Genomic DNA, 6407 nt, shown 5'->3' with positions numbered 1-6407 from the left:
ACTGAATGCATTCAACCGAAATGGGTCTTACACATTTAACCCAACCCCTCTGAATCAGAGAGATGCGGGGGCTGCTTTAATCGATATCCAAGTTATTGGCTCCCGGGGAGCAGTTAATGTTGGCGATTAACTGCCTTGCTCATGGGAGAACGGCAGATTTTTCTAACTTGCCGGCTCGGGGATTCGAACCAGTGACATTTCGGTTACTGGCCCGATTCTCCTAACCGCTAAAGTGCTACCGGAACTTGTCCAATTAGAACAAGTGTAGTTTCAATCTTCCGTTGTGAAACGTTTTGCTACAGTGTGCCCTACTGTACAGGACCCAGGCCTTTCTACCCCAGGCAGCCAATTTGTCATGAGATAATCAGAGGACAGAGCAGATCCTTTTTATGGCCACTAACCTTCAGGGACCCTGACCTGAGGTATTATTGATTGATATGATTTACAGTGAGGGGGAAAAAAGTATTTGATCCCCTGCTGATTTTGTACGTTTGCCACTGACAAAGAAATTATCAGTCTATCATTTTAATGGTAGGTTTATTTGAACAGTGAGAGACAGAAAACAACATAAAAATCCTGAAAAATGCATGTCAAAAATGTTATAAATTGATTTGCATTTTAATGAGGGAAATAAGGATTTGACCCCTCTGCAAAACATGACTTAGTACTTGGTGGCAAAACCATTGTTGGCAATCACAGAGGTCAGACGTTTCTTGTAGTTGGTCACCAGGTTTGCACACATCTCAGGAGGGATTTTGTCCCACTCCTCTTTGCAGATCTTCTCCAAGTCATTAAGGGTTTCGAGGCTGACGTTTGGCAACTCGAACCTTCAGCTCCCTCCACAGATTTTCTATGGGATTAAGGTCTGGAGACTGGCTAGGCCACTCCAGGACCTTAATGTGCTTTTTCTTAAGCCACTCCTTTGTTGCCTTGGCCGTGTGTTTTGGGTCATTGTCATGCTGGAATACCCATCCACGACCCATTTTCAATGCCCTGGCTGAGGGAAGGAGGTTCTCACCCAAGATTTGACGGTACATGGCCCCGTCCATCGTCCCTTTGATGCGGTGAAGTTGTCCAGTCCCCTTAGCAGAAAAACACCCCCAACGCATAATGTTTCCACCTCCATGTTTGACGGTGGGGATGGTGTTCTTGGGGTCATAGGCAGCATTCCTCCTCCTCCAAACACGGAGATTGACAATTCTTTTGTGTTTCTTAAATTTGCGAATAATCGCACCAACTGTTGTCACCTTCTCACCAAGCTGTTTGGCGATGGTCTTGTAGCTCATTCTAGCCTTGTGTAGGACTACAATCTTGTCCCTGACATCCTTGGAGAGCTCTTTGGTCTTGGCCATGGTGGATAGTTTGGAATCTGATTGATTGATTGCTTCTGTGGACAGGTGTCTTTTATACAGGTAACAAGGAGCACTCAATCTCAGCAAGTTACCTGTATAAAAGACACCTGGGAGCCAGAAATCTTTCTGATTGAAAGGGGGTCAAATACTTATTTCCCTCATTAAAATGCAAATCAATTTATAACATTTTTGACATGCGTTTTTTCTGGATTTTTTTGTTGTTATTCTGTCTCTCACTGTTCAAATAAACCTACCATTAAAATTATAGACTGATCATTTCTTTGTCAGTGGGCAAACATACAAAATCAGCAGGGGATCAAATACTTTTTTCCCTCACTGTATTTAAGTGTCATACACCTACTACTAAACATAGTACCAATTTCCTTGTACTCAAAACATGTTTTTTGTTTTTTACAAATTCTACAAATATACAATAATCGTACAGCCACAAACAGTACATTTCTCCTTCTCCTCCAGTCATTGTGAACAAACGGTGCAATCTCAAACACTGAAACAAAAGTTACACCTCTGCTTGTCCCTTAACCAGAATACTTTAGGGTTAGCACCAGAAATGAACAAAAAAAGAACGCCTCAGATCGCCATACAGAGGGCAATAATATGCTAGATCACACAGTAGGCAAATTATTACCTCTTCAGGCACTCTGTTAAATGTACCTGTATCTGTAGCCAGAGGGAGGGTGACGGATCTGAGTTGTGCACAAACTGACCCATGTGCTTTTTGTTAGGTTCAGTTTGTTAGGTAAATCCATCTAGTACCAGGTCGGACCCCCCTTCACCTCCAGAACAGCCTGAAGGGTTGCACCTGGCCAGCAACAATGTTCAGATATGCTGTGGCGTTCAATCATTGCTCAATTTTTATCAAGTGTCCTAACGTGTGCCAGAAAAACATTTCCCACACCAGAAGGCTACACCACCGCCACGGATCCATGGACTCCTGCTGGATTCATTACGGTTTACGCCAAACCCTGACTCTGCCATCAGCATGACGCAACAGGAACCTGGATTCGTCGGACCAGGAGATATTTTTCCACTCAGCCTGTCTAAAAATACAACACCGCCCATTTAAGACAAAAAAATCTCTTTACCTGACTAACTTTTCAAAGATGTCTAGAAATGTTTGTTTTGTGCTCTTGTAGGAAGCACTCACTCCCCTACTGCTGACTACAAATTATTTATAACATGGGGCTAATAACTCACTAACTAGCAAAGGATATGAACAAAATGTGCATTCGTGGCTACATGCAGCTCTCGCTTTGATCTCAAAACAAAAAGGGAAAGGGGGATACCTTGGTTGCGGTCCAAACACTTAAAAGACACACTCTCGTCTCATGCCCCGACACAATCTTTTTTATTTCACCTTTATTTAACCAGGTAGGCCAGTTGAGAACAAGTTCTTTACAACTGCAACCTGCCCAAGATAAAGCAAAGCAGTGCAACACAAACAACACAGAGTTACACATGTAATAAACAAACGTACAGTCATAAACAATAGAAATGTCTATATACAGTGTGTGCAAATGAAGTAAGATTAGGGAGGTAAGGCAATAAATAGGCCATAGTGGCGAAATAATTACAATTTAGCAATTAAACACTGGAGTGATAGATGTGCAGAAGATGAATGTGCATGTAGAGATAATGGGGTGCAAAGGAGAAGAAGAAAAACAATATGGGGATGAGGTAGTTGGGTGGGCTATTTACAGATGGGCTGTGTACAGGTGCAATTGTCACGGGCGTCATAATGAGTAGACCAAGGTGCAGCGTGGAATATGTTCATCTTGTAGTTTTAATGAAAGAAGAATGAACACTTACAAATTAAACCAAAAAATGACAGCAGACAGTTCCGTCAGGTACTTTACAACTAAACGGAAAATAACTACCCACAAAACACAAAGGAAAAACAGGCTGCCTAAGTATGGCTTCCAATCAGAGACAACGATAGACACCTGCCTCTGATTGGAAACCATACCCGGCCAAAACATAGAAAACAAAACATAGAATGCCCACCCACCTATCACACCCTGGCCTAGCTAAACAGAGAAAACACAGCTCTCCTAGGTCAGCGCGTGACAGCAATGATCTGTAAGCTGCTCTCACAGCTGATGCTTAAAGTTAGTGAGGGAGATATGAGTCTCCAGCTTCAGTGATTTTTGCAATTCGTTCCAGTCATTGGCAGCAGAGAACTGGAAGGAAAAGTGGCCAAAGAAGAGTTGCTTTGGGGCTGATCAGTGAAATATACCTGCTGGAGCGCGTGTTACGGGTGGGTGCTGCTATGGTGACAAGTGAGCTGAGATAAGGCGGGGCTTTACCTAGCAAAGACTTATTGATGACCTGGAGCCAGTGGGTTTGGCGATAAATATGAAGCGAGGGCCAGCCGACAAGAGCATACAGGTCGCAGTGGTGGGTAGTATATGAGGCTTTGGTGACAAAACGGATGGCACTGTGATAGACTGCATCCAATTTGCTGAGTAGAGTGTTGGAGGCTAATTTGTATTCGCCGAAGTCAAGGATCGGTAGGATAGTCAGTTTTACGAGGGTATGTTTGGCAGCATGAGTGAAGGATGCTTTGTTGTGAAATAGGAAGCTGATTCTAGATTTAATTTAGGATTGGAGATGCTTAATGTGAGTCTGGAAGGAGAGTTTACAGTCTAACCAGACACCTAGGTATTTGTAGTTGTCCACATATTCTAAGTCAGAACCGTCCAGAGTAGTGATGCTAGTCGGGCAGGCAGGTATGGGCAGCGATCGGTTAAAGAGCATGCATTTAGTTTTACGTGCATTTAAGAGCAGTTGGAGGCCACAGAAGGAGAGTTGTATGGCATTGAAGCTTTTCTGGAGGTTAGTTAACACAGTGTCCAAAGAAGGGACAGAAGTATACAGAATGTTGTTGTCTGCATAGTGGTGGATCAGAGAATCACCAGCAGCAAGAGCGACATCATTGATGTATACAGAGAAAAGAGTCGGCCCGAGAATTGAACCCTCTGGCACCCCCATAGAGACTGCCAGAGGTCCGTACAACAGGCCCTCCAATTTAACACACTGAACTCTGTCTGAGAAGTAGTTGGTGAACCAGACGAGTCAGTCATTTGAGAAACCAAGGCTGTTGAGTCTGCCGATAAGAATGTGGTGATTGACAGAGTCGAAAGCCTTGGCCAGGTCGATGAATACGGCTGCACAGTATTGTCTTTTATCGATGGCGGTTATGATACTGTTTAGGACCTTGAGCATGGCTGAGGTGCACCCATGACCAGCTCGGAAACCAGATTGCATAGTGGAGAAGGCACGGTGGGATTCGAAATGGTCAGTGATCTGTTTGTTAATTAACTTGGCTTTCAAAGACTTTAGAAAGGCAGGGCAGGATGGATATAGGTCTATAACTGTTTGGGTCTAGAGAGTCTCCCCCTCTTCCTCGGCAGCTTTCCAATCTTTGGGGATCTCAGGCGATATGAAAGAGATGTTGAACAGGCTAGTAATAGGGGTTTCAACAATTATGGCAGATAATGTTAGAAAGAGAGGGTACAGATTGTCTAGTCCAGCTGATTTGTAAGGGTCCAGATTTTGCAGCTCTCAGAACATCAGCGATCTGGATTTGGGTGAAGGAGAAATGGGGGAGGCCTGGGCAAGTGAGGGGTGCAGAGCTGTTGACCGGGGTAGGGGTAGCCAGGTGTAAAGCATGCTTATTGAAATCCTCGATTATCATAGATTTATCGGTGGTGACAGTGTTTCCTAGCCTCAGTGCAGTGGGCAGCTGGGAGGAGGTGCTCTTATACGCCATGGACTTTACAGTGTCCCAGAACTTTTTGGAGTGTGTGCTACAGGATGCAAATTTCTGTTTGAAAAAGCTAGCCTTGCTTTCCTAACTGCTTGTGTATATTGGTTCCTAACTTCCCTGAAAAGTTGCATATCGCGGGGCTATTCGATGCTAATGCAGTATGCCACAGGATGTTTTTGTGCTGGTCAAGGGCAGTCAGGTCTGGAGTGAACCAAGGGCTATATCTGTTCTTAGTGCTACATTTTTTGAATGGGGCATGCTTATTTAAGATGGTGAGGAAAGCACTTTTAAATAATAACCAGGCATCCTCTACTGATGGAATGAGGTCAATATCCTTCCAGAATACCCGGGCCAGATCGATTAGAAAGGCCTGCTCGCAGAAGTGTTTTAGGGATCGTTTGACAGTGTTGAGGGGTGGTCGTTTGACCGCGGACCCATTACAGACGCAGGCAATGAGGCAGTGATCGCTGAGATCCTGGTTGAAGACAGTAGAAGTGTATTTGGAGGGCAGGTTGGTCAGGATGATATCTATAAGGGTGCCCGAGTTTATGGATTTAGGGTTGTACCTGGTAGGTTCCATGATAATTTGTGTGAGATTGAGGGCATCCAGTTTAGATTGTAGGACGGCCGGGGTGTTAGCATATCCCAGTTTAGGTTGCCTAACAGTACAAACTCTGAAGATAAACGGGGGGCGATTAATTAACATATGGTGTCCAGGGGCTGAGGGGGGTCTATAACAAGTGGCAACAGTGAGAGACTTATTTCTGGAAAGGTGGATTTTTAAAAGTAGAAGCTCGAACTGTTTGGGCACAGACCTGGATAGCATGACAGAAGTCTGCAGGCTGTCTCTGCAGTAGATTGCAACTCCACCCCTTTTGGCAGTTCTATCTTGGTGGAAAATATTGTAGTTGGGGATGGTGCTGGATGATGGTTGACGGAGTGTGTTGAAGCAGTGAAAAAAACAAACTTAGGGAGGAGGATTCTGATGTTAACATGCATGAAACCAAGGCTTTTACGGTAACAGAAGTCAACAAATGATAGCGCCTGGGGAATAGGAGTGGAACTGGGGGCTACAGGGCCTGGGTTAACCTCTACATCACCAGAGGAACAGAGGAGGAGTAGGATAAGGGTACGGTTAAAGGCTATAAGAACTGGTCGTCTAGTGTGTTGGGGACAGAGAATAAAAGGAGCAGGTTTCTGGGCGTGGTAGAATAGATTCAAGGCAAAATGTACAGACAAGGGTATGGTAGAATGTGAGTACAGTG

This window comes from Salmo salar, chromosome ssa09, assembly GCF_905237065.1.
Source record: "Salmo salar chromosome ssa09, Ssal_v3.1, whole genome shotgun sequence".
NCBI lineage: Eukaryota > Metazoa > Chordata > Actinopteri > Salmoniformes > Salmonidae > Salmo > Salmo salar.
The sequence above is the reverse complement of the archived record's forward strand: the minus strand, read 5'-3'. Positions refer to the sequence as shown.